The 24,456-nt window shown below is 43.6% G+C and overlaps 31 non-coding genes across 31 annotated transcripts; all 31 read left to right on the top strand.

Annotated features, from left to right (window-relative positions):
• Window positions 1-467: 467 nt before the first annotated feature.
• Window positions 468-586, top strand: LOC148958300 (5S ribosomal RNA). The gene has a single exon (XR_016144768.1). It is a non-coding gene; the product is annotated as a 5S ribosomal RNA (ribosomal RNA).
• Window positions 587-1,230: 644 nt separating this feature from the next.
• Window positions 1,231-1,349, top strand: LOC148958299 (5S ribosomal RNA). Its single transcript, XR_016144767.1, has one exon. It is a non-coding gene; the product is annotated as a 5S ribosomal RNA (ribosomal RNA).
• Window positions 1,350-1,993: 644 nt separating this feature from the next.
• Window positions 1,994-2,112, top strand: LOC148958298 (5S ribosomal RNA). Its single transcript, XR_016144790.1, has one exon. It is a non-coding gene; the product is annotated as a 5S ribosomal RNA (ribosomal RNA).
• Window positions 2,113-2,753: 641 nt separating this feature from the next.
• LOC148958297 (5S ribosomal RNA) lies at window positions 2,754-2,872 on the top strand. Its single transcript, XR_016144766.1, has one exon. It is a non-coding gene; the product is annotated as a 5S ribosomal RNA (ribosomal RNA).
• Window positions 2,873-3,516: 644 nt separating this feature from the next.
• LOC148958296 (5S ribosomal RNA) lies at window positions 3,517-3,635 on the top strand. The gene has a single exon (XR_016144789.1). It is a non-coding gene; the product is annotated as a 5S ribosomal RNA (ribosomal RNA).
• A 641-nt stretch (window positions 3,636-4,276) lies between these two features.
• On the top strand, window positions 4,277-4,395 carry LOC148958295 (5S ribosomal RNA). Its single transcript, XR_016144765.1, has one exon. It is a non-coding gene; the product is annotated as a 5S ribosomal RNA (ribosomal RNA).
• A 644-nt stretch (window positions 4,396-5,039) lies between these two features.
• LOC148958294 (5S ribosomal RNA) lies at window positions 5,040-5,158 on the top strand. Its single transcript, XR_016144788.1, has one exon. It is a non-coding gene; the product is annotated as a 5S ribosomal RNA (ribosomal RNA).
• Window positions 5,159-5,799: 641 nt separating this feature from the next.
• LOC148958293 (5S ribosomal RNA) lies at window positions 5,800-5,918 on the top strand. Its single transcript, XR_016144787.1, has one exon. It is a non-coding gene; the product is annotated as a 5S ribosomal RNA (ribosomal RNA).
• A 641-nt stretch (window positions 5,919-6,559) lies between these two features.
• LOC148958292 (5S ribosomal RNA) lies at window positions 6,560-6,678 on the top strand. Its single transcript, XR_016144786.1, has one exon. It is a non-coding gene; the product is annotated as a 5S ribosomal RNA (ribosomal RNA).
• A 641-nt stretch (window positions 6,679-7,319) lies between these two features.
• On the top strand, window positions 7,320-7,438 carry LOC148958291 (5S ribosomal RNA). Its single transcript, XR_016144785.1, has one exon. It is a non-coding gene; the product is annotated as a 5S ribosomal RNA (ribosomal RNA).
• A 641-nt stretch (window positions 7,439-8,079) lies between these two features.
• Window positions 8,080-8,198, top strand: LOC148958290 (5S ribosomal RNA). The gene has a single exon (XR_016144784.1). It is a non-coding gene; the product is annotated as a 5S ribosomal RNA (ribosomal RNA).
• A 641-nt stretch (window positions 8,199-8,839) lies between these two features.
• Window positions 8,840-8,958, top strand: LOC148958289 (5S ribosomal RNA). The gene has a single exon (XR_016144783.1). It is a non-coding gene; the product is annotated as a 5S ribosomal RNA (ribosomal RNA).
• A 641-nt stretch (window positions 8,959-9,599) lies between these two features.
• LOC148958288 (5S ribosomal RNA) lies at window positions 9,600-9,718 on the top strand. Its single transcript, XR_016144782.1, has one exon. It is a non-coding gene; the product is annotated as a 5S ribosomal RNA (ribosomal RNA).
• Window positions 9,719-10,359: 641 nt separating this feature from the next.
• Window positions 10,360-10,478, top strand: LOC148958287 (5S ribosomal RNA). The gene has a single exon (XR_016144781.1). It is a non-coding gene; the product is annotated as a 5S ribosomal RNA (ribosomal RNA).
• A 641-nt stretch (window positions 10,479-11,119) lies between these two features.
• On the top strand, window positions 11,120-11,238 carry LOC148958286 (5S ribosomal RNA). Its single transcript, XR_016144771.1, has one exon. It is a non-coding gene; the product is annotated as a 5S ribosomal RNA (ribosomal RNA).
• Window positions 11,239-11,879: 641 nt separating this feature from the next.
• LOC148958285 (5S ribosomal RNA) lies at window positions 11,880-11,998 on the top strand. The gene has a single exon (XR_016144779.1). It is a non-coding gene; the product is annotated as a 5S ribosomal RNA (ribosomal RNA).
• A 644-nt stretch (window positions 11,999-12,642) lies between these two features.
• LOC148958284 (5S ribosomal RNA) lies at window positions 12,643-12,761 on the top strand. The gene has a single exon (XR_016144778.1). It is a non-coding gene; the product is annotated as a 5S ribosomal RNA (ribosomal RNA).
• Window positions 12,762-13,405: 644 nt separating this feature from the next.
• LOC148958283 (5S ribosomal RNA) lies at window positions 13,406-13,524 on the top strand. The gene has a single exon (XR_016144777.1). It is a non-coding gene; the product is annotated as a 5S ribosomal RNA (ribosomal RNA).
• Window positions 13,525-14,168: 644 nt separating this feature from the next.
• Window positions 14,169-14,287, top strand: LOC135682923 (5S ribosomal RNA). The gene has a single exon (XR_010515734.2). It is a non-coding gene; the product is annotated as a 5S ribosomal RNA (ribosomal RNA).
• A 644-nt stretch (window positions 14,288-14,931) lies between these two features.
• LOC148958282 (5S ribosomal RNA) lies at window positions 14,932-15,050 on the top strand. Its single transcript, XR_016144776.1, has one exon. It is a non-coding gene; the product is annotated as a 5S ribosomal RNA (ribosomal RNA).
• A 644-nt stretch (window positions 15,051-15,694) lies between these two features.
• On the top strand, window positions 15,695-15,813 carry LOC148958281 (5S ribosomal RNA). The gene has a single exon (XR_016144775.1). It is a non-coding gene; the product is annotated as a 5S ribosomal RNA (ribosomal RNA).
• Window positions 15,814-16,457: 644 nt separating this feature from the next.
• LOC148958280 (5S ribosomal RNA) lies at window positions 16,458-16,576 on the top strand. The gene has a single exon (XR_016144774.1). It is a non-coding gene; the product is annotated as a 5S ribosomal RNA (ribosomal RNA).
• A 644-nt stretch (window positions 16,577-17,220) lies between these two features.
• Window positions 17,221-17,339, top strand: LOC148958279 (5S ribosomal RNA). The gene has a single exon (XR_016144769.1). It is a non-coding gene; the product is annotated as a 5S ribosomal RNA (ribosomal RNA).
• A 644-nt stretch (window positions 17,340-17,983) lies between these two features.
• LOC148958278 (5S ribosomal RNA) lies at window positions 17,984-18,102 on the top strand. Its single transcript, XR_016144760.1, has one exon. It is a non-coding gene; the product is annotated as a 5S ribosomal RNA (ribosomal RNA).
• A 641-nt stretch (window positions 18,103-18,743) lies between these two features.
• LOC148958277 (5S ribosomal RNA) lies at window positions 18,744-18,862 on the top strand. The gene has a single exon (XR_016144749.1). It is a non-coding gene; the product is annotated as a 5S ribosomal RNA (ribosomal RNA).
• A 641-nt stretch (window positions 18,863-19,503) lies between these two features.
• LOC148958276 (5S ribosomal RNA) lies at window positions 19,504-19,622 on the top strand. Its single transcript, XR_016144770.1, has one exon. It is a non-coding gene; the product is annotated as a 5S ribosomal RNA (ribosomal RNA).
• A 644-nt stretch (window positions 19,623-20,266) lies between these two features.
• LOC148958275 (5S ribosomal RNA) lies at window positions 20,267-20,385 on the top strand. Its single transcript, XR_016144810.1, has one exon. It is a non-coding gene; the product is annotated as a 5S ribosomal RNA (ribosomal RNA).
• A 641-nt stretch (window positions 20,386-21,026) lies between these two features.
• LOC148958274 (5S ribosomal RNA) lies at window positions 21,027-21,145 on the top strand. Its single transcript, XR_016144799.1, has one exon. It is a non-coding gene; the product is annotated as a 5S ribosomal RNA (ribosomal RNA).
• A 641-nt stretch (window positions 21,146-21,786) lies between these two features.
• LOC148958273 (5S ribosomal RNA) lies at window positions 21,787-21,905 on the top strand. The gene has a single exon (XR_016144791.1). It is a non-coding gene; the product is annotated as a 5S ribosomal RNA (ribosomal RNA).
• Window positions 21,906-22,546: 641 nt separating this feature from the next.
• LOC148958272 (5S ribosomal RNA) lies at window positions 22,547-22,665 on the top strand. The gene has a single exon (XR_016144780.1). It is a non-coding gene; the product is annotated as a 5S ribosomal RNA (ribosomal RNA).
• A 644-nt stretch (window positions 22,666-23,309) lies between these two features.
• On the top strand, window positions 23,310-23,428 carry LOC135682922 (5S ribosomal RNA). Its single transcript, XR_010515733.2, has one exon. It is a non-coding gene; the product is annotated as a 5S ribosomal RNA (ribosomal RNA).
• The last annotated feature ends 1,028 nt before the right edge of the window (window positions 23,429-24,456 follow it).

Below are 24,456 nucleotides of genomic sequence, written 5' to 3'. Positions count from 1 at the left end.
TTACGAATTACCAACAACTACTCTAGGTGGTACTACTTTTTCACATTGGCTAAATTGACAGGGACAAATTGCCAATCAGTCAATGTGATCCTTCATTCGATTTCGGTTTAGATCAGCTTCGTGTTGCGATGCAATCGTGTAGGGTTCTAGCTGATTACAAACTGGTCAAATGAATTCACGAAACACGAAACACTAGCTGCCTACCAAAACTAACTAACCAACTTTTACTTGTACTTGCAATTGTATGTAGTCAGCCATATTTTCAAGAAGCCGTTCTGCTCTTGCTAGCTAAAGCATCACTGGCTGGAGATCTAAGCTGGAAGAGGAAAATGTCCATCAACCGCTTCGCTACATGTTTCATTTCAGCCTGTTCGATTTCTCTTCATTTTTGCCCACATTCTTTGCTGGATGGAAAGACCAAGTCTCACTCTGAAGGCAAGACTAGCCATTTCTCCACCCTATCCTTCGCCTACGGCCATACCACCATGAATACACCGGTTCTCGTCCGATCACCGAAGTGAAGCATGGTAGGGCCAGGTCAGTACCTGGATGGGTGACCGCCTGGGAACACCTGGTGTTGTAGGCTTCATCATCTTTTCTTTTTTCGCCTAAAAGGGTCGAAAATGCGTCTTTTATCTGCCTGCTCTTGTTTCTTCTTCTCATTAGTTGCTTTTCTCTCTAGGTTCTTAACGACTCGGCCTCGATTCGATTACATTTATCTCAGCACAGCAACCAGATGTTCCTTGTTCGTCTCACTCAATTACGAATTACCAACAACTAGTACTCTAGGTGGTACTACTTTTTCACATTGGCTAAATTGACAGGGACAAATTGCCAATCAGTCAATGTGATCCTTCATTCGATTTCGGTTTAGATCAGCTTCGTGTTGCGATGCAATCGTGTAGGGTTCTAGCTGATTACAAACTGGTCAAATGAATTCACGAAACACGAAACACTAGCTGCCTACCAAAACTAACTAACCAACTTTTACTTGTACTTGCAATTGTATGTAGTCAGCCATATTTTCAAGAAGCCGTTCTGCTCTTGCTAGCTAAAGCATCACTGGCTGGAGATCTAAGCTGGAAGAGGAAAATGTCCATCAACCGCTTCGCTACATGTTTCATTTCAGCCTGTTCGATTTCTCTTCATTTTTGCCCACATTCTTTGCTGGATGGAAAGACCAAGTCTCACTCTGAAGGCAAGACTAGCCATTTCTCCACCCTATCCTTCGCCTACGGCCATACCACCATGAATACACCGGTTCTCGTCCGATCACCGAAGTGAAGCATGGTAGGGCCAGGTCAGTACCTGGATGGGTGACCGCCTGGGAACACCTGGTGTTGTAGGCTTCATCATCTTTTCTTTTTTCGCCTAAAAGGGTCGAAAATGCGTCTTTTATCTGCCTGCTCTTGTTTCTTCTTCTCATTAGTTGCTTTTCTCTCTAGGTTCTTAACGACTCGGCCTCGATTCGATTACATTTATCTCAGCACAGCAACCAGATGTTCCTTGTTCGTCTCACTCAATTACGAATTACCAACAACTAGTACTCTAGGTGGTACTACTTTTTCACATTGGCTAAATTGACAGGGACAAATTGCCAATCAGTCAATGTGATCCTTCATTCGATTTCGGTTTAGATCAGCTTCGTGTTGCGATGCAATCGTGTAGGGTTCTAGCTGATTACAAACTGGTCAAATGAATTCACGAAACACGAAACACTAGCTGCCTACCAAAACTAACTAACCAACTTTTACTTGTACTTGCAATTGTATGTAGTCAGCCATATTTTCAAGAAGCCGTTCTGCTCTTGCTAGCTAAAGCATCACTGGCTGGAGATCTAAGCTGGAAGAGGAAAATGTCCATCAACCGCTTCGCTACATGTTTCATTTCAGCCTGTTCGATTTCTCTTCATTTTTGCCCACATTCTTTGCTGGATGGAAAGACCAAGTCTCACTCTGAAGGCAAGACTAGCCATTTCTCCACCCTATCCTTCGCCTACGGCCATACCACCATGAATACACCGGTTCTCGTCCGATCACCGAAGTTAAGCATGGTAGGGCCAGGTCAGTACCTGGATGGGTGACCGCCTGGGAACACCTGGTGTTGTAGGCTTCATCATCTTTTCTTTTTTCGCCTAAAAAGGTCGAAAATGCGTCTTTTATCTGCCTGCTCTTGTTTCTTCTTCTCATTAGTTGCTTTTCTCTCTAGGTTCTTAACGACTCGGCCTCGATTCGATTACATTTATCTCAGCACAGCAACCAGATGTTCCTTTTTCGTCTCACTCAATTACGAATTACCAACAACTACTCTAGGTGGTACTACTTTTTCACATTGGCTAAATTGACAGGGACAAATTGCCAATCAGTCAATGTGATCCTTCATTCGATTTCGGTTTAGATCAGCTTCGTGTTGCGATGCAATCGTGTAGGGTTCTAGCTGATTACAAACTGGTCAAATGAATTCACGAAACACGAAACACTAGCTGCCTACCAAAACTAACTAACCAACTTTTACTTGTACTTGCAATTGTATGTAGTCAGCCATATTTTCAAGAAGCCGTTCTGCTCTTGCTAGCTAAAGCATCACTGGCTGGAGATCTAAGCTGGAAGAGGAAAATGTCCATCAACCGCTTCGCTACATGTTTCATTTCAGCCTGTTCGATTTCTCTTCATTTTTGCCCACATTCTTTGCTGGATGGAAAGACCAAGTCTCACTCTGAAGGCAAGACTAGCCATTTCTCCACCCTATCCTTCGCCTACGGCCATACCACCATGAATACACCGGTTCTCGTCCGATCACCGAAGTGAAGCATGGTAGGGCCAGGTCAGTACCTGGATGGGTGACCGCCTGGGAACACCTGGTGTTGTAGGCTTCATCATCTTTTCTTTTTTCGCCTAAAAGGGTCGAAAATGCGTCTTTTATCTGCCTGCTCTTGTTTCTTCTTCTCATTAGTTGCTTTTCTCTCTAGGTTCTTAACGACTCGGCCTCGATTCGATTACATTTATCTCAGCACAGCAACCAGATGTTCCTTGTTCGTCTCACTCAATTACGAATTACCAACAACTAGTACTCTAGGTGGTACTACTTTTTCACATTGGCTAAATTGACAGGGACAAATTGCCAATCAGTCAATGTGATCCTTCATTCGATTTCGGTTTAGATCAGCTTCGTGTTGCGATGCAATCGTGTAGGGTTCTAGCTGATTACAAACTGGTCAAATGAATTCACGAAACACGAAACACTAGCTGCCTACCAAAACTAACTAACCAACTTTTACTTGTACTTGCAATTGTATGTAGTCAGCCATATTTTCAAGAAGCCGTTCTGCTCTTGCTAGCTAAAGCATCACTGGCTGGAGATCTAAGCTGGAAGAGGAAAATGTCCATCAACCGCTTCGCTACATGTTTCATTTCAGCCTGTTCGATTTCTCTTCATTTTTGCCCACATTCTTTGCTGGATGGAAAGACCAAGTCTCACTCTGAAGGCAAGACTAGCCATTTCTCCACCCTATCCTTCGCCTACGGCCATACCACCATGAATACACCGGTTCTCGTCCGATCACCGAAGTTAAGCATGGTAGGGCCAGGTCAGTACCTGGATGGGTGACCGCCTGGGAACACCTGGTGTTGTAGGCTTCATCATCTTTTCTTTTTTCGCCTAAAAAGGTCGAAAATGCGTCTTTTATCTGCCTGCTCTTGTTTCTTCTTCTCATTAGTTGCTTTTCTCTCTAGGTTCTTAACGAGTCGGCCTCGATTCGATTACATTTATCTCAGCACAGCAACCAGATGTTCCTTTTTCGTCTCACTCAATTACGAATTACCAACAACTACTCTAGGTGGTACTACTTTTTCACATTGGCTAAATTGACAGGGACAAATTGCCAATCAGTCAATGTGATCCTTCATTCGATTTCGGTTTAGATCAGCTTCGTGTTGCGATGCAATCGTGTAGGGTTCTAGCTGATTACAAACTGGTCAAATGAATTCACGAAACACGAAACACTAGCTGCCTACCAAAACTAACTAACCAACTTTTACTTGTACTTGCAATTGTATGTAGTCAGCCATATTTTCAAGAAGCCGTTCTGCTCTTGCTAGCTAAAGCATCACTGGCTGGAGATCTAAGCTGGAAGAGGAAAATGTCCATCAACCGCTTCGCTACATGTTTCATTTCAGCCTGTTCGATTTCTCTTCATTTTTGCCCACATTCTTTGCTGGATGGAAAGACCAAGTCTCACTCTGAAGGCAAGACTAGCCATTTCTCCACCCTATCCTTCGCCTACGGCCATACCACCATGAATACACCGGTTCTCGTCCGATCACCGAAGTGAAGCATGGTAGGGCCAGGTCAGTACCTGGATGGGTGACCGCCTGGGAACACCTGGTGTTGTAGGCTTCATCATCTTTTCTTTTTTCGCCTAAAAGGGTCGAAAATGCGTCTTTTATCTGCCTGCTCTTGTTTCTTCTTCTCATTAGTTGCTTTTCTCTCTAGGTTCTTAACGACTCGGCCTCGATTCGATTACATTTATCTCAGCACAGCAACCAGATGTTCCTTGTTCGTCTCACTCAATTACGAATTACCAACAACTAGTACTCTAGGTGGTACTACTTTTTCACATTGGCTAAATTGACAGGGACAAATTGCCAATCAGTCAATGTGATCCTTCATTCGATTTCGGTTTAGATCAGCTTCGTGTTGCGATGCAATCGTGTAGGGTTCTAGCTGATTACAAACTGGTCAAATGAATTCACGAAACACGAAACACTAGCTGCCTACCAAAACTAACTAACCAACTTTTACTTGTACTTGCAATTGTATGTAGTCAGCCATATTTTCAAGAAGCCGTTCTGCTCTTGCTAGCTAAAGCATCACTGGCTGGAGATCTAAGCTGGAAGAGGAAAATGTCCATCAACCGCTTCGCTACATGTTTCATTTCAGCCTGTTCGATTTCTCTTCATTTTTGCCCACATTCTTTGCTGGATGGAAAGACCAAGTCTCACTCTGAAGGCAAGACTAGCCATTTCTCCACCCTATCCTTCGCCTACGGCCATACCACCATGAATACACCGGTTCTCGTCCGATCACCGAAGTTAAGCATGGTAGGGCCAGGTCAGTACCTGGATGGGTGACCGCCTGGGAACACCTGGTGTTGTAGGCTTCATCATCTTTTCTTTTTTCGCCTAAAAAGGTCGAAAATGCGTCTTTTATCTGCCTGCTCTTGTTTCTTCTTCTCATTAGTTGCTTTTCTCTCTAGGTTCTTAACGAGTCGGCCTCGATTCGATTACATTTATCTCAGCACAGCAACCAGATGTTCCTTTTTCGTCTCACTCAATTACGAATTACCAACAACTACTCTAGGTGGTACTACTTTTTCACATTGGCTAAATTGACAGGGACAAATTGCCAATCAGTCAATGTGATCCTTCATTCGATTTCGGTTTAGATCAGCTTCGTGTTGCGATGCAATCGTGTAGGGTTCTAGCTGATTACAAACTGGTCAAATGAATTCACGAAACACGAAACACTAGCTGCCTACCAAAACTAACTAACCAACTTTTACTTGAACTTGCAATTGTATGTAGTCAGCCATATTTTCAAGAAGCCGTTCTGCTCTTGCTAGCTAAAGCATCACTGGCTGGAGATCTAAGCTGGAAGAGGAAAATGTCCATCAACCGCTTCGCTACATGTTTCATTTCAGCCTGTTCGATTTCTCTTCATTTTTGCCCACATTCTTTGCTGGATGGAAAGACCAAGTCTCACTCTGAAGGCAAGACTAGCCATTTCTCCACCCTATCCTTCGCCTACGGCCATACCACCATGAATACACCGGTTCTCGTCCGATCACCGAAGTTAAGCATGGTAGGGCCAGGTCAGTACCTGGATGGGTGACCGCCTGGGAACACCTGGTGTTGTAGGCTTCATCATCTTTTCTTTTTTCGCCTAAAAAGGTCGAAAATGCGTCTTTTATCTGCCTGCTCTTGTTTCTTCTTCTCATTAGTTGCTTTTCTCTCTAGGTTCTTAACGAGTCGGCCTCGATTCGATTACATTTATCTCAGCACAGCAACCAGATGTTCCTTTTTCGTCTCACTCAATTACGAATTACCAACAACTACTCTAGGTGGTACTACTTTTTCACATTGGCTAAATTGACAGGGACAAATTGCCAATCAGTCAATGTGATCCTTCATTCGATTTCGGTTTAGATCAGCTTCGTGTTGCGATGCAATCGTGTAGGGTTCTAGCTGATTACAAACTGGTCAAATGAATTCACGAAACACGAAACACTAGCTGCCTACCAAAACTAACTAACCAACTTTTACTTGTACTTGCAATTGTATGTAGTCAGCCATATTTTCAAGAAGCCGTTCTGCTCTTGCTAGCTAAAGCATCACTGGCTGGAGATCTAAGCTGGAAGAGGAAAATGTCCATCAACCGCTTCGCTACATGTTTCATTTCAGCCTGTTCGATTTCTCTTCATTTTTGCCCACATTCTTTGCTGGATGGAAAGACCAAGTCTCACTCTGAAGGCAAGACTGGCCATTTCTCCACCCTATCCTTCGCCTACGGCCATACCACCATGAATACACCGGTTCTCGTCCGATCACCGAAGTTAAGCATGGTAGGGCCAGGTCAGTACCTGGATGGGTGACCGCCTGGGAACACCTGGTGTTGTAGGCTTCATCATCTTTTCTTTTTTCGCCTAAAAAGGTCGAAAATGCGTCTTTTATCTGCCTGCTCTTGTTTCTTCTTCTCATTAGTTGCTTTTCTCTCTAGGTTCTTAACGAGTCGGCCTCGATTCCATTACATTTATCTCAGCACAGCAACCAGATGTTCCTTTTTCGTCTCACTCAATTACGAATTACCAACAACTACTCTAGGTGGTACTACTTTTTCACATTGGCTAAATTGACAGGGACAAATTGCCAATCAGTCAATGTGATCCTTCATTCGATTTCGGTTTAGATCAGCTTCGTGTTGCGATGCAATCGTGTAGGGTTCTAGCTGATTACAAACTGGTCAAATGAATTCACGAAACACGAAACACTAGCTGCCTACCAAAACTAACTAACCAACTTTTACTTGTACTTGCAATTGTATGTAGTCAGCCATATTTTCAAGAAGCCGTTCTGCTCTTGCTAGCTAAAGCATCACTGGCTGGAGATCTAAGCTGGAAGAGGAAAATGTCCATCAACCGCTTCGATACATGTTTCATTTCAGCCTGTTCGATTTCTCTTCATTTTTGCCCACATTCTTTGCTGGATGGAAAGACCAAGTCTCACTCTGAAGGCAAGACTAGCCATTTCTCCACCCTATCCTTCGCCTACGGCCATACCACCATGAATACACCGGTTCTCGTCCGATCACCGAAGTTAAGCATGGTAGGGCCAGGTCAGTACCTGGATGGGTGACCGCCTGGGAACACCTGGTGTTGTAGGCTTCATCATCTTTTCTTTTTTCGCCTAAAAAGGTCGAAAATGCGTCTTTTATCTGCCTGCTCTTGTTTCTTCTTCTCATTAGTTGCTTTTCTCTCTAGGTTCTTAACGAGTCGGCCTCGATTCGATTACATTTATCTCAGCACAGCAACCAGATGTTCCTTTTTCGTCTCACTCAATTACGAATTACCAACAACTACTCTAGGTGGTACTACTTTTTCACATTGGCTAAATTGACAGGGACAAATTGCCAATCAGTCAATGTGATCCTTCATTCGATTTCGGTTTAGATCAGCTTCGTGTTGCGATGCAATCGTGTAGGGTTCTAGCTGATTACAAACTGGTCAAATGAATTCACGAAACACGAAACACTAGCTGCCTACCAAAACTAACTAACCAACTTTTACTTGTACTTGCAATTGTATGTAGTCAGCCATATTTTCAAGAAGCCGTTCTGCTCTTGCTAGCTAAAGCATCACTGGCTGGAGATCTAAGCTGGAAGAGGAAAATGTCCATCAACCGCTTCGCTACATGTTTCATTTCAGCCTGTTCGATTTCTCTTCATTTTTGCCCACATTCTTTGCTGGATGGAAAGACCAAGTCTCACTCTGAAGGCAAGACTGGCCATTTCTCCACCCTATCCTTCGCCTACGGCCATACCACCATGAATACACCGGTTCTCGTCCGATCACCGAAGTTAAGCATGGTAGGGCCAGGTCAGTACCTGGATGGGTGACCGCCTGGGAACACCTGGTGTTGTAGGCTTCATCATCTTTTCTTTTTTCGCCTAAAAAGGTCGAAAATGCGTCTTTTATCTGCCTGCTCTTGTTTCTTCTTCTCATTAGTTGCTTTTCTCTCTAGGTTCTTAACGAGTCGGCCTCGATTCCATTACATTTATCTCAGCACAGCAACCAGATGTTCCTTTTTCGTCTCACTCAATTACGAATTACCAACAACTACTCTAGGTGGTACTACTTTTTCACATTGGCTAAATTGACAGGGACAAATTGCCAATCAGTCAATGTGATCCTTCATTCGATTTCGGTTTAGATCAGCTTCGTGTTGCGATGCAATCGTGTAGGGTTCTAGCTGATTACAAACTGGTCAAATGAATTCACGAAACACGAAACACTAGCTGCCTACCAAAACTAACTAACCAACTTTTACTTGTACTTGCAATTGTATGTAGTCAGCCATATTTTCAAGAAGCCGTTCTGCTCTTGCTAGCTAAAGCATCACTGGCTGGAGATCTAAGCTGGAAGAGGAAAATGTCCATCAACCGCTTCGATACATGTTTCATTTCAGCCTGTTCGATTTCTCTTCATTTTTGCCCACATTCTTTGCTGGATGGAAAGACCAAGTCTCACTCTGAAGGCAAGACTAGCCATTTCTCCACCCTATCCTTCGCCTACGGCCATACCACCATGAATACACCGGTTCTCGTCCGATCACCGAAGTTAAGCATGGTAGGGCCAGGTCAGTACCTGGATGGGTGACCGCCTGGGAACACCTGGTGTTGTAGGCTTCATCATCTTTTCTTTTTTCGCCTAAAAAGGTCGAAAATGCGTCTTTTATCTGCCTGCTCTTGTTTCTTCTTCTCGTTAGTTGCTTTTCTCTCTAGGTTCTTAACGAGTCGGCCTCGATTCGATTACATTTATCTCAGCACAGCAACCAGATGTTCCTTTTTCGTCTCACTCAATTACGAATTACCAACAACTACTCTAGGTGGTACTACTTTTTCACATTGGCTAAATTGACAGGGACAAATTGCCAATCAGTCAATGTGATCCTTCATTCGATTTCGGTTTAGATCAGCTTCGTGTTGCGATGCAATCGTGTAGGGTTCTAGCTGATTACAAACTGGTCAAATGAATTCACGAAACACGAAACACTAGCTGCCTACCAAAACTAACTAACCAACTTTTACTTGTACTTGCAATTGTATGTAGTCAGCCATATTTTCAAGAAGCCGTTCTGCTCTTGCTAGCTAAAGCATCACTGGCTGGAGATCTAAGCTGGAAGAGGAAAATGTCCATCAACCGCTTCGCTACATGTTTCATTTCAGCCTGTTCGATTTCTCTTCATTTTTGCCCACATTCTTTGCTGGATGGAAAGACCAAGTCTCACTCTGAAGGCAAGACTAGCCATTTCTCCACCCTATCCTTCGCCTACGGCCATACCACCATGAATACACCGGTTCTCGTCCGATCACCGAAGTTAAGCATGGTAGGGCCAGGTCAGTACCTGGATGGGTGACCGCCTGGGAACACCTGGTGTTGTAGGCTTCATCATCTTTTCTTTTTTCGCCTAAAAAGGTCGAAAATGCGTCTTTTATCTGCCTGCTCTTGTTTCTTCTTCTCATTAGTTGCTTTTCTCTCTAGGTTCTTAACGAGTCGGCCTCGATTCCATTACATTTATCTCAGCACAGCAACCAGATGTTCCTTTTTCGTCTCACTCAATTACGAATTACCAACAACTACTCTAGGTGGTACTACTTTTTCACATTGGCTAAATTGACAGGGACAAATTGCCAATCAGTCAATGTGATCCTTCATTCGATTTCGGTTTAGATCAGCTTCGTGTTGCGATGCAATCGTGTAGGGTTCTAGCTGATTACAAACTGGTCAAATGAATTCACGAAACACGAAACACTAGCTGCCTACCAAAACTAACTAACCAACTTTTACTTGTACTTGCAATTGTATGTAGTCAGCCATATTTTCAAGAAGCCGTTCTGCTCTTGCTAGCTAAAGCATCACTGGCTGGAGATCTAAGCTGGAAGAGGAAAATGTCCATCAACCGCTTCGCTACATGTTTCATTTCAGCCTGTTCGATTTCTCTTCATTTTTGCCCACATTCTTTGCTGGATGGAAAGACCAAGTCTCACTCTGAAGGCAAGACTAGCCATTTCTCCACCCTATCCTTCGCCTACGGCCATACCACCATGAATACACCGGTTCTCGTCCGATCACCGAAGTTAAGCATGGTAGGGCCAGGTCAGTACCTGGATGGGTGACCGCCTGGGAACACCTGGTGTTGTAGGCTTCATCATCTTTTCTTTTTTCGCCTAAAAAGGTCGAAAATGCGTCTTTTATCTGCCTGCTCTTGTTTCTTCTTCTCATTAGTTGCTTTTCTCTCTAGGTTCTTAACGAGTCGGCCTCGATTCCATTACATTTATCTCAGCACAGCAACCAGATGTTCCTTTTTCGTCTCACTCAATTACGAATTACCAACAACTACTCTAGGTGGTACTACTTTTTCACATTGGCTAAATTGACAGGGACAAATTGCCAATCAGTCAATGTGATCCTTCATTCGATTTCGGTTTAGATCAGCTTCGTGTTGCGATGCAATCGTGTAGGGTTCTAGCTGATTACAAACTGGTCAAATGAATTCACGAAACACGAAACACTAGCTGCCTACCAAAACTAACTAACCAACTTTTACTTGTACTTGCAATTGTATGTAGTCAGCCATATTTTCAAGAAGCCGTTCTGCTCTTGCTAGCTAAAGCATCACTGGCTGGAGATCTAAGCTGGAAGAGGAAAATGTCCATCAACCGCTTCGCTACATGTTTCATTTCAGCCTGTTCGATTTCTCTTCATTTTTGCCCACATTCTTTGCTGGATGGAAAGACCAAGTCTCACTCTGAAGGCAAGACTGGCCATTTCTCCACCCTATCCTTCGCCTACGGCCATACCACCATGAATACACCAGTTCTCGTCCGATCACCGAAGTTAAGCATGGTAGGGCCAGGTCAGTACCTGGATGGGTGACCGCCTGGGAACACCTGGTGTTGTAGGCTTCATCATCTTTTCTTTTTTCGCCTAAAAAGGTCGAAAATGCGTCTTTTATCTGCCTGCTCTTGTTTCTTCTTCTCATTAGTTGCTTTTCTCTCTAGGTTCTTAACGAGTCGGCCTCGATTCCATTACATTTATCTCAGCACAGCAACCAGATGTTCCTTTTTCGTCTCACTCAATTACGAATTACCAACAACTACTCTAGGTGGTACTACTTTTTCACATTGGCTAAATTGACAGGGACAAATTGCCAATCAGTCAATGTGATCCTTCATTCGATTTCGGTTTAGATCAGCTTCGTGTTGCGATGCAATCGTGTAGGGTTCTAGCTGATTACAAACTGGTCAAATGAATTCACGAAACACGAAACACTAGCTGCCTACCAAAACTAACTAACCAACTTTTACTTGTACTTGCAATTGTATGTAGTCAGACATATTTTCAAGAAGCCGTTCTGCTCTTGCTAGCTAAAGCATCACTGGCTGGAGATCTAAGCTGGAAGAGGAAAATGTCCATCAACCGCTTCGATACATGTTTCATTTCAGCCTGTTCGATTTCTCTTCATTTTTGCCCACATTCTTTGCTGGATGGAAAGACCAAGTCTCACTCTGAAGGCAAGACTAGCCATTTCTCCACCCTATCCTTCGCCTACGGCCATACCACCATGAATACACCGGTTCTCGTCCGATCACCGAAGTTAAGCATGGTAGGGCCAGGTCAGTACCTGGATGGGTGACCGCCTGGGAACACCTGGTGTTGTAGGCTTCATCATCTTTTCTTTTTTCGCCTAAAAAGGTCGAAAATGCGTCTTTTATCTGCCTGCTCTTGTTTCTTCTTCTCATTAGTTGCTTTTCTCTCTAGGTTCTTAACGAGTCGGCCTCGATTCCATTACATTTATCTCAGCACAGCAACCAGATGTTCCTTGTTCGTCTCACTCAATTACGAATTACCAACAACTAGTACTCTAGGTGGTACTACTTTTTCACATTGGCTAAATTGACAGGGACAAATTGCCAATCAGTCAATGTGATCCTTCATTCGATTTCGGTTTAGATCAGCTTCGTGTTGCGATGCAATCGTGTAGGGTTCTAGCTGATTACAAACTGGTCAAATGAATTCACGAAACACGAAACACTAGCTGCCTACCAAAACTAACTAACCAACTTTTACTTGTACTTGCAATTGTATGTAGTCAGCCATATTTTCAAGAAGCCGTTCTGCTCTTGCTAGCTAAAGCATCACTGGCTGGAGATCTAAGCTGGAAGAGGAAAATGTCCATCAACCGCTTCGCTACATGTTTCATTTCAGCCTGTTCGATTTCTCTTCATTTTTGCCCACATTCTTTGCTGGATGGAAAGACCAAGTCTCACTCTGAAGGCAAGACTAGCCATTTCTCCACCCTATCCTTCGCCTACGGCCATACCACCATGAATACACCGGTTCTCGTCCGATCACCGAAGTTAAGCATGGTAGGGCCAGGTCAGTACCTGGATGGGTGACCGCCTGGGAACACCTGGTGTTGTAGGCTTCATCATCTTTTCTTTTTTCGCCTAAAAAGGTCGAAAATGCGTCTTTTATCTGCCTGCTCTTGTTTCTTCTTCTCATTAGTTGCTTTTCTCTCTAGGTTCTTAACGACTCGGCCTCGATTCGATTACATTTATCTCAGCACAGCAACCAGATGTTCCTTGTTCGTCTCACTCAATTACGAATTACCAACAACTAGTACTCTAGGTGGTACTACTTTTTCACATTGGCTAAATTGACAGGGACAAATTGCCAATCAGTCAATGTGATCCTTCATTCGATTTCGGTTTAGATCAGCTTCGTGTTGCGATGCAATCGTGTAGGGTTCTAGCTGATTACAAACTGGTCAAATGAATTCACGAAACACGAAACACTAGCTGCCTACCAAAACTAACTAACCAACTTTTACTTGTACTTGCAATTGTATGTAGTCAGCCATATTTTCAAGAAGCCGTTCTGCTCTTGCTAGCTAAAGCATCACTGGCTGGAGATCTAAGCTGGAAGAGGAAAATGTCCATCAACCGCTTCGCTACATGTTTCATTTCAGCCTGTTCGATTTCTCTTCATTTTTGCCCACATTCTTTGCTGGATGGAAAGACCAAGTCTCACTCTGAAGGCAAGACTAGCCATTTCTCCACCCTATCCTTCGCCTACGGCCATACCACCATGAATACACCGGTTCTCGTCCGATCACCGAAGTTAAGCATGGTAGGGCCAGGTCAGTACCTGGATGGGTGACCGCCTGGGAACACCTGGTGTTGTAGGCTTCATCATCTTTTCTTTTTTCGCCTAAAAAGGTCGAAAATGCGTCTTTTATCTGCCTGCTCTTGTTTCTTCTTCTCATTAGTTGCTTTTCTCTCTAGGTTCTTAACGAGTCGGCCTCGATTCGATTACATTTATCTCAGCACAGCAACCAGATGTTCCTTGTTCGTCTCACTCAATTACGAATTACCAACAACTAGTACTCTAGGTGGTACTACTTTTTCACATTGGCTAAATTGACAGGGACAAATTGCCAATCAGTCAATGTGATCCTTCATTCGATTTCGGTTTAGATCAGCTTCGTGTTGCGATGCAATCGTGTAGGGTTCTAGCTGATTACAAACTGGTCAAATGAATTCACGAAACACGAAACACTAGCTGCCTACCAAAACTAACTAACCAACTTTTACTTGTACTTGCAATTGTATGTAGTCAGCCATATTTTCAAGAAGCCGTTCTGCTCTTGCTAGCTAAAGCATCACTGGCTGGAGATCTAAGCTGGAAGAGGAAAATGTCCATCAACCGCTTCGCTACATGTTTCATTTCAGCCTGTTCGATTTCTCTTCATTTTTGCCCACATTCTTTGCTGGATGGAAAGACCAAGTCTCACTCTGAAGGCAAGACTAGCCATTTCTCCACCCTATCCTTCGCCTACGGCCATACCACCATGAATACACCGGTTCTCGTCCGATCACCGAAGTTAAGCATGGTAGGGCCAGGTCAGTACCTGGATGGGTGACCGCCTGGGAACACCTGGTGTTGTAGGCTTCATCATCTTTTCTTTTTTCGCCTAAAAAGGTCGAAAATGCGTCTTTTATCTGCCTGCTCTTGTTTCTTCTTCTCATTAGTTGCTTTTCTCTCTAGGTTCTTAACGAGTCGGCCTCGATTCGATTACATTTATCTCAGCACAGCAACCAGATGTTCCTTGTTCGTCTCACTCAATTACGAATTACCAACAACTAGTACTCTAGGTGGTACTACTTTTTCACATTGGCTAAATTGACAGGGACAAATTGCCAATCAGTCAATGTGATCCTTCATTCGATTTCGGTTTAGATCAGCTTCGTGTTGCGATGCAATCGTGTAGGGTTCTAGCTGATTACAAACTGGTCAAATGAATTCACGAAACACGAAACACTAGCTGCCTACCAAAACTAACTAACCAACTTTTACTTGTACTTGCAATTGTATGTAGTCAGCCATATTTTCAAGAAGCCGTTCTGCTCTTGCTAGCTAAAGCATCACTGGCTGGAGATCTAAGCTGGAAGAGGAAAATGTCCATCAACCGCTTCGCTACATGTTTCATTTCAGCCTGTTCGATTTCTCTTCATTTTTGCCCACATTCTTTGCTGGATGGAAAGACCAAGTCTCACTCTGAAGGCAAGACTAGCCATTTCTCCACCCTATCCTTCGCCTACGGCCATACCACCATGAATACACCGGTTCTCGTCCGATCACCGAAGTTAAGCATGGTAGGGCCAGGTCAGTACCTGGATGGGTGACCGCCTGGGAACACCTGGTGTTGTAGGCTTCATCATCTTTTCTTTTTTCGCCTAAAAAGGTCGAAAATGCGTCTTTTATCTGCCTGCTCTTGTTTCTTCTTCTCATTAGTTGCTTTTCTCTCTAGGTTCTTAACGAGTCGGCCTCGATTCGATTACATTTATCTCAGCACAGCAACCAGATGTTCCTTGTTCGTCTCACTCAATTACGAATTACCAACAACTAGTACTCTAGGTGGTACTACTTTTTCACATTGGCTAAATTGACAGGGACAAATTGCCAATCAGTCAATGTGATCCTTCATTCGATTTCGGTTTAGATCAGCTTCGTGTTGCGATGCAATCGTGTAGGGTTCTAGCTGATTACAAACTGGTCAAATGAATTCACGAAACACGAAACACTAGCTGCCTACCAAAACTAACTAACCAACTTTTACTTGTACTTGCAATTGTATGTAGTCAGCCATATTTTCAAGAAGCCGTTCTGCTCTTGCTAGCTAAAGCATCACTGGCTGGAGATCTAAGCTGGAAGAGGAAAATGTCCATCAACCGCTTCGCTACATGTTTCATTTCAGCCTGTTCGATTTCTCTTCATTTTTGCCCACATTCTTTGCTGGATGGAAAGACCAAGTCTCACTCTGAAGGCAAGACTAGCCATTTCTCCACCCTATCCTTCGCCTACGGCCATACCACCATGAATACACCGGTTCTCGTCCGATCACCGAAGTTAAGCATGGTAGGGCCAGGTCAGTACCTGGATGGGTGACCGCCTGGGAACACCTGGTGTTGTAGGCTTCATCATCTTTTCTTTTTTCGCCTAAAAAGGTCGAAAATGCGTCTTTTATCTGCCTGCTCTTGTTTCTTCTTCTCATTAGTTGCTTTTCTCTCTAGGTTCTTAACGACTCGGCCTCGATTCGATTACATTTATCTCAGCACAGCAACCAGATGTTCCTTGTTCGTCTCACTCAATTACGAATTACCAACAACTAGTACTCTAGGTGGTACTACTTTTTCACATTGGCTAAATTGACAGGGACAAATTGCCAATCAGTCAATGTGATCCTTCATTCGATTTCGGTTTAGATCAGCTTCGTGTTGCGATGCAATCGTGTAGGGTTCTAGCTGATTACAAACTGGTCAAATGAATTCACGAAACACGAAACACTAGCTGCCTACCAAAACTAACTAACCAACTTTTACTTGTACTTGCAATTGTATGTAGTCAGCCATATTTTCAAGAAGCCGTTCTGCTCTTGCTAGCTAAAGCATCACTGGCTGGAGATCTAAGCTGGAAGAGGAAAATGTCCATCAACCGCTTCGCTACATGTTTCATTTCAGCCTGTTCGATTTCTCTTCATTTTTGCCCACATTCTTTGCTGGATGGAAAGACCAAGTCTCACTCTGAAGGCAAGACTAGCCATTTCTCCACCCTATCCTTCGCCTACGGCCATACCACCATGAATACACCGGTTCTCGTCCGATCACCGAAGTTAAGCATGGTAGGGCCAGGTCAGTACCTGGATGGGTGACCGCCTGGGAACACCTGGTGTTGTAGGCTTCATCATCTTTTCTTTTTTCGCCTAAAAAGGTCGAAAATGCGTCTTTTATCTGCCTGCTCTTGTTTCTTCTTCTCATTAGTTGCTTTTCTCTCTAGGTTCTTAACGAGTCGGCCTCGATTCGATTACATTTATCTCAGCACAGCAACCAGATGTTCCTTGTTCGTCTCACTCAATTACGAATTACCAACAACTAGTACTCTAGGTGGTACTACTTTTTCACATTGGCTAAATTGACAGGGACAAATTGCCAATCAGTCAATGTGATCCTTCATTCGATTTCGGTTTAGATCAGCTTCGTGTTGCGATGCAATCGTGTAGGGTTCTAGCTGATTACAAACTGGTCAAATGAATTCACGAAACACGAAACACTAGCTGCCTACCAAAACTAACTAACCAACTTTTACTTGTACTTGCAATTGTATGTAGTCAGCCATATTTTCAAGAAGCCGTTCTGCTCTTGCTAGCTAAAGCATCACTGGCTGGAGATCTAAGCTGGAAGAGGAAAATGTCCATCAACCGCTTCGCTACATGTTTCATTTCAGCCTGTTCGATTTCTCTTCATTTTTGCCCACATTCTTTGCTGGATGGAAAGACCAAGTCTCACTCTGAAGGCAAGACTAGCCATTTCTCCACCCTATCCTTCGCCTACGGCCATACCACCATGAATACACCGGTTCTCGTCCGATCACCGAAGTTAAGCATGGTAGGGCCAGGTCAGTACCTGGATGGGTGACCGCCTGGGAACACCTGGTGTTGTAGGCTTCATCATCTTTTCTTTTTTCGCCTAAAAAGGTCGAAAATGCGTCTTTTATCTGCCTGCTCTTGTTTCTTCTTCTCATTAGTTGCTTTTCTCTCTAGGTTCTTAACGAGTCGGCCTCGATTCGATTACATTTATCTCAGCACAGCAACCAGATGTTCCTTGTTCGTCTCACTCAATTACGAATTACCAACAACTAGTACTCTAGGTGGTACTACTTTTTCACATTGGCTAAATTGACAGGGACAAATTGCCAATCAGTCAATGTGATCCTTCATTCGATTTCGGTTTAGATCAGCTTCGTGTTGCGATGCAATCGTGTAGGGTTCTAGCTGATTACAAACTGGTCAAATGAATTCACGAAACACGAAACACTAGCTGCCTACCAAAACTAACTAACCAACTTTTACTTGTACTTGCAATTGTATGTAGTCAGCCATATTTTCAAGAAGCCGTTCTGCTCTTGCTAGCTAAAGCATCACTGGCTGGAGATCTAAGCTGGAAGAGGAAAATGTCCATCAACCGCTTCGCTACATGTTTCATTTCAGCCTGTTCGATTTCTCTTCATTTTTGCCCACATTCTTTGCTGGATGGAAAGACCAAGTCTCACTCTGAAGGCAAGACTAGCCATTTCTCCACCCTATCCTTCGCCTACGGCCATACCACCATGAATACACCGGTTCTCGTCCGATCACCGAAGTTAAGCATGGTAGGGCCAGGTCAGTACCTGGATGGGTGACCGCCTGGGAACACCTGGTGTTGTAGGCTTCATCATCTTTTCTTTTTTCGCCTAAAAAGGTCGAAAATGCGTCTTTTATCTGCCTGCTCTTGTTTCTTCTTCTCATTAGTTGCTTTTCTCTCTAGGTTCTTAACGAGTCGGCCTCGATTCCATTACATTTATCTCAGCACAGCAACCAGATGTTCCTTTTTCGTCTCACTCAATTACGAATTACCAACAACTACTCTAGGTGGTACTACTTTTTCACATTGGCTAAATTGACAGGGACAAATTGCCAATCAGTCAATGTGATCCTTCATTCGATTTCGGTTTAGATCAGCTTCGTGTTGCGATGCAATCGTGTAGGGTTCTAGCTGATTACAAACTGGTCAGATGAATTCACGAAACACGAAACACTAGCTGCCTACCAAAACTAACTAACCAACTTTTACTTGTACTTGCAATTGTATGTAGTCAGCCATATTTTCAAGAAGCCGTTCTGCTCTTGCTAGCTAAAGCATCACTGGCTGGAGATCTAAGCTGGAAGAGGAAAATGTCCATCAACCGCTTCGCTACATGTTTCATTTCAGCCTGTTCGATTTCTCTTCATTTTTGCCCACATTCTTTGCTGGATGGAAAGACCAAGTCTCACTCTGAAGGCAAGACTAGCCATTTCTCCACCCTATCCTTCGCCTACGGCCATACCACCATGAATACACCGGTTCTCGTCCGATCACCGAAGTTAAGCATGGTAGGGCCAGGTCAGTACCTGGATGGGTGACCGCCTGGGAACACCTGGTGTTGTAGGCTTCATCATCTTTTCTTTTTTCGCCTAAAAAGGTCGAAAATGCGTCTTTTATCTGCCTGCTCTTGTTTCTTCTTCTCATTAGTTGCTTTTCTCTCTAGGTTCTTAACGAGTCGGCCTCGATTCCATTACATTTATCTCAGCACAGCAACCAGATGTTCCTTTTTCGTCTCACTCAATTACGAATTACCAACAACTACTCTAGGTGGTACTACTTTTTCACATTGGCTAAATTGACAGGGACAAATTGCCAATCAGTCAATGTGATCCTTCATTCGATTTCGGTTTAGATCAGCTTCGTGTTGCGATGCAATCGTGTAGGGTTCTAGCTGATTACAAACTGGTCAAATGAATTCACGAAACACGAAACACTAGCTGCCTACCAAAACTAACTAACCAACTTTTACTTGTACTTGCAATTGTATGTAGTCAGCCATATTTTCAAGAAGCCGTTCTGCTCTTGCTAGCTAAAGCATCACTGGCTGGAGATCTAAGCTGGAAGAGGAAAATGTCCATCAACCGCTTCGATACATGTTTCATTTCAGCCTGTTCGATTTCTCTTCATTTTTGCCCACATTCTTTGCTGGATGGAAAGACCAAGTCTCACTCTGAAGGCAAGACTAGCCATTTCTCCACCCTATCCTTCGCCTACGGCCATACCACCATGAATACACCGGTTCTCGTCCGATCACCGAAGTCAAGCATGGTAGGGCCAGGTCAGTACCTGGATGGGTGACCGCCTGGGAACACCTGGTGTTGTAGGCTTCATCATCTTTTCTTTTTTCGCCTAAAAAGGTCGAAAATGCGTCTTTTATCTGCCTGCTCTTGTTTCTTCTTCTCATTAGTTGCTTTTCTCTCTAGGTTCTTAACGAGTCGGCCTCGATTCCATTACATTTATCTCAGCACAGCAACCAGATGTTCCTTGTTCGTCTCACTCAATTACGAATTACCAACAACTAGTACTCTAGGTGGTACTACTTTTTCACATTGGCTAAATTGACAGGGACAAATTGCCAATCAGTCAATGTGATCCTTCATTCGATTTCGGTTTAGATCAGCTTCGTGTTGCGATGCAATCGTGTAGGGTTCTAGCTGATTACAAACTGGTCAAATGAATTCACGAAACACGAAACACTAGCTGCCTACCAAAACTAACTAACCAACTTTTACTTGTACTTGCAATTGTATGTAGTCAGCCATATTTTCAAGAAGCCGTTCTGCTCTTGCTAGCTAAAGCATCACTGGCTGGAGATCTAAGCTGGAAGAGGAAAATGTCCATCAACCGCTTCGCTACATGTTTCATTTCAGCCTGTTCGATTTCTCTTCATTTTTGCCCACATTCTTTGCTGGATGGAAAGACCAAGTCTCACTCTGAAGGCAAGACTAGCCATTTCTCCACCCTATCCTTCGCCTACGGCCATACCACCATGAATACACCGGTTCTCGTCCGATCACCGAAGTTAAGCATGGTAGGGCCAGGTCAGTACCTGGATGGGTGACCGCCTGGGAACACCTGGTGTTGTAGGCTTCATCATCTTTTCTTTTTTCGCCTAAAAAGGTCGAAAATGCGTCTTTTATCTGCCTGCTCTTGTTTCTTCTTCTCATTAGTTGCTTTTCTCTCTAGGTTCTTAACGAGTCGGCCTCGATTCCATTACATTTATCTCAGCACAGCAACCAGATGTTCCTTTTTCGTCTCACTCAATTACGAATTACCAACAACTACTCTAGGTGGTACTACTTTTTCACATTGGCTAAATTGACAGGGACAAATTGCCAATCAGTCAATGTGATCCTTCATTCGATTTCGGTTTAGATCAGCTTCGTGTTGCGATGCAATCGTGTAGGGTTCTAGCTGATTACAAACTGGTCAAATGAATTCACGAAACACGAAACACTAGCTGCCTACCAAAACTAACTAACCAACTTTTACTTGTACTTGCAATTGTATGTAGTCAGCCATATTTTCAAGAAGCCGTTCTGCTCTTGCTAGCTAAAGCATCACTGGCTGGAGATCTAAGCTGGAAGAGGAAAATGTCCATCAACCGCTTCGCTACATGTTTCATTTCAGCCTGTTCGATTTCTCTTCATTTTTGCCCACATTCTTTGCTGGATGGAAAGACCAAGTCTCACTCTGAAGGCAAGACTAGCCATTTCTCCACCCTATCCTTCGCCTACGGCCATACCACCATGAATACACCGGTTCTCGTCCGATCACCGAAGTTAAGCATGGTAGGGCCAGGTCAGTACCTGGATGGGTGACCGCCTGGGAACACCTGGTGTTGTAGGCTTCATCATCTTTTCTTTTTTCGCCTAAAAAGGTCGAAAATGCGTCTTTTATCTGCCTGCTCTTGTTTCTTCTTCTCATTAGTTGCTTTTCTCTCTAGGTTCTTAACGAGTCGGCCTCGATTCGATTACATTTATCTCAGCACAGCAACCAGATGTTCCTTTTTCGTCTCACTCAATTACGAATTACCAACAACTACTCTAGGTGGTACTACTTTTTCACATTGGCTAAATTGACAGGGACAAATTGCCAATCAGTCAATGTGATCCTTCATTCGATTTCGGTTTAGATCAGCTTCGTGTTGCGATGCAATCGTGTAGGGTTCTAGCTGATTACAAACTGGTCAAATGAATTCACGAAACACGAAACACTAGCTGCCTACCAAAACTAACTAACCAACTTTTACTTGTACTTGCAATTGTATGTAGTCAGCCATATTTTCAAGAAGCCGTTCTGCTCTTGCTAGCTAAAGCATCACTGGCTGGAGATCTAAGCTGGAAGAGGAAAATGTCCATCAACCGCTTCGCTACATGTTTCATTTCAGCCTGTTCGATTTCTCTTCATTTTTGCCCACATTCTTTGCTGGATGGAAAGACCAAGTCTCACTCTGAAGGCAAGACTGGCCATTTCTCCACCCTATCCTTCGCCTACGGCCATACCACCATGAATACACCGGTTCTCGTCCGATCACCGAAGTTAAGCATGGTAGGGCCAGGTCAGTACCTGGATGGGTGACCGCCTGGGAACACCTGGTGTTGTAGGCTTCATCATCTTTTCTTTTTTCGCCTAAAAAGGTCGAAAATGCGTCTTTTATCTGCCTGCTCTTGTTTCTTCTTCTCATTAGTTGCTTTTCTCTCTAGGTTCTTAACGAGTCGGCCTCGATTCCATTACATTTATCTCAGCACAGCAACCAGATGTTCCTTTTTCGTCTCACTCAATTACGAATTACCAACAACTACTCTAGGTGGTACTACTTTTTCACATTGGCTAAATTGACAGGGACAAATTGCCAATCAGTCAATGTGATCCTTCATTCGATTTCGGTTTAGATCAGCTTCGTGTTGCGATGCAATCGTGTAGGGTTCTAGCTGATTACAAACTGGTCAAATGAATTCACGAAACACGAAACACTAGCTGCCTACCAAAACTAACTAACCAACTTTTACTTGTACTTGCAATTGTATGTAGTCAGCCATATTTTCAAGAAGCCGTTCTGCTCTTGCTAGCTAAAGCATCACTGGCTGGAGATCTAAGCTGGAAGAGGAAAATGTCCATCAACCGCTTCGATACATGTTTCATTTCAGCCTGTTCGATTTCTCTTCATTTTTGCCCACATTCTTTGCTGGATGGAAAGACCAAGTCTCACTCTGAAGGCAAGACTAGCCATTTCTCCACCCTATCCTTCGCCTACGGCCATACCACCATGAATACACCGGTTCTCGTCCGATCACCGAAGTTAAGCATGGTAGGGCCAGGTCAGTACCTGGATGGGTGACCGCCTGGGAACACCTGGTGTTGTAGGCTTCATCATCTTTTCTTTTTTCGCCTAAAAAGGTCGAAAATGCGTCTTTTATCTGCCTGCTCTTGTTTCTTCTTCTCATTAGTTGCTTTTCTCTCTAGGTTCTTAACGAGTCGGCCTCGATTCCATTACATTTATCTCAGCACAGCAACCAGATGTTCCTTGTTCGTCTCACTCAATTACGAATTACCAACAACTAGTACTCTAGGTGGTACTACTTTTTCACATTGGCTAAATTGACAGGGACAAATTGCCAATCAGTCAATGTGATCCTTCATTCGATTTCGGTTTAGATCAGCTTCGTGTTGCGATGCAATCGTGTAGGGTTCTAGCTGATTACAAACTGGTCAGATGAATTCACGAAACACGAAACACTAGCTGCCTACCAAAACTAACTAACCAACTTTTACTTGTACTTGCAATTGTATGTAGTCAGCCATATTTTCAAGAAGCCGTTCTGCTCTTGCTAGCTAAAGCATCACTGGCTGGAGATCTAAGCTGGAAGAGGAAAATGTCCATCAACCGCTTCGCTACATGTTTCATTTCAGCCTGTTCGATTTCTCTTCATTTTTGCCCACATTCTTTGCTGGATGGAAAGACCAAGTCTCACTCTGAAGGCAAGACTAGCCATTTCTCCACCCTATCCTTCGCCTACGGCCATACCACCATGAATACACCGGTTCTCGTCCGATCACCGAAGTTAAGCATGGTAGGGCCAGGTCAGTACCTGGATGGGTGACCGCCTGGGAACACCTGGTGTTGTAGGCTTCATCATCTTTTCTTTTTTCGCCTAAAAGGGTCGAAAATGCGTCTTTTATCTGCCTGCTCTTGTTTCTTCTTCTCATTAGTTGCTTTTCTCTCTAGGTTCTTAACGAGTCGGCCTCGATTCGATTACATTTATTTCAGCACAGCAACCAGATGTTCTATTTTCGTCTCACTCAATTACGAATTACCAACAACTACTCTAGGTGGTACTAGTCGAACTGCTCCCAGAGAATGAGGTGTTTTCCACGGTTGCATGCTGTATGGCGGTGTCCTTTTCCAAGATTTCTTCGATCTCTAACAGCACCTCCGATATTTCCATTGCAATTGCCTCAGATTCCTCTACTTCTTGAATACATTCCTCCCCATCACTCTGGTCACTTAAAATTTCCAATACTTTTTCATCCATTTTCTGCAAGACCATCTTCTTATCCGTCAGGACCCCCTTGTATTTCAGAAGCTCTTTCTTATCTCCTGTCCGAAAATTCTTTACTCGTTCCATAGCTATGGCGATCGTTCTTGTAACATAAGCTCTGTGAGCTCCTCTAGCTTTCCGAAGTTTCTTCAACTCTTGCCTAATTTCCGCGGCCATTTCACGCACTACATCTCCATCTGTTTCCCTCGCCATCATTCGATCCGTGTATCCGTGTATCCGTGTATCCGTAGATCCGTGTATCCGGGCGTTGCCTCTAATTTTGTTGGGACCACTATTTCTAGCGGTGCCCCTATTTTAATATTTAATGATAGACAAAGTGTAAGATGAAGATTCAGAGAAAAATCATTATTTTGTGTAACTATTTTGTATCAAACCCATCAATATTCTATTTTACATTTCCGCCGATCACCATCATTACTTCAACTCTACTCCAACCAACTAACTAACTTATTTCGAGTTACAACATACATAATCACGTTGACTGAGACTTTTCGATTGATATTTTCCATACGTTTGTCCTTATTAGGTATTGAGAATCAAAACATGTTATTTACCACTGCTTTAAATCAAATATTAAATCAACATTATAATTAAAACT

The sequence above is a fragment of the Rhopilema esculentum genome, chromosome 16 (assembly GCF_057945365.1).
Source record: "Rhopilema esculentum isolate cy_ngs chromosome 16, ASM5794536v1, whole genome shotgun sequence".
NCBI classification, from domain to species: Eukaryota; Metazoa; Cnidaria; class Scyphozoa; order Rhizostomeae; family Rhizostomatidae; genus Rhopilema; species Rhopilema esculentum.
This window is presented reverse-complemented; position numbering and strand designations above follow the sequence as displayed.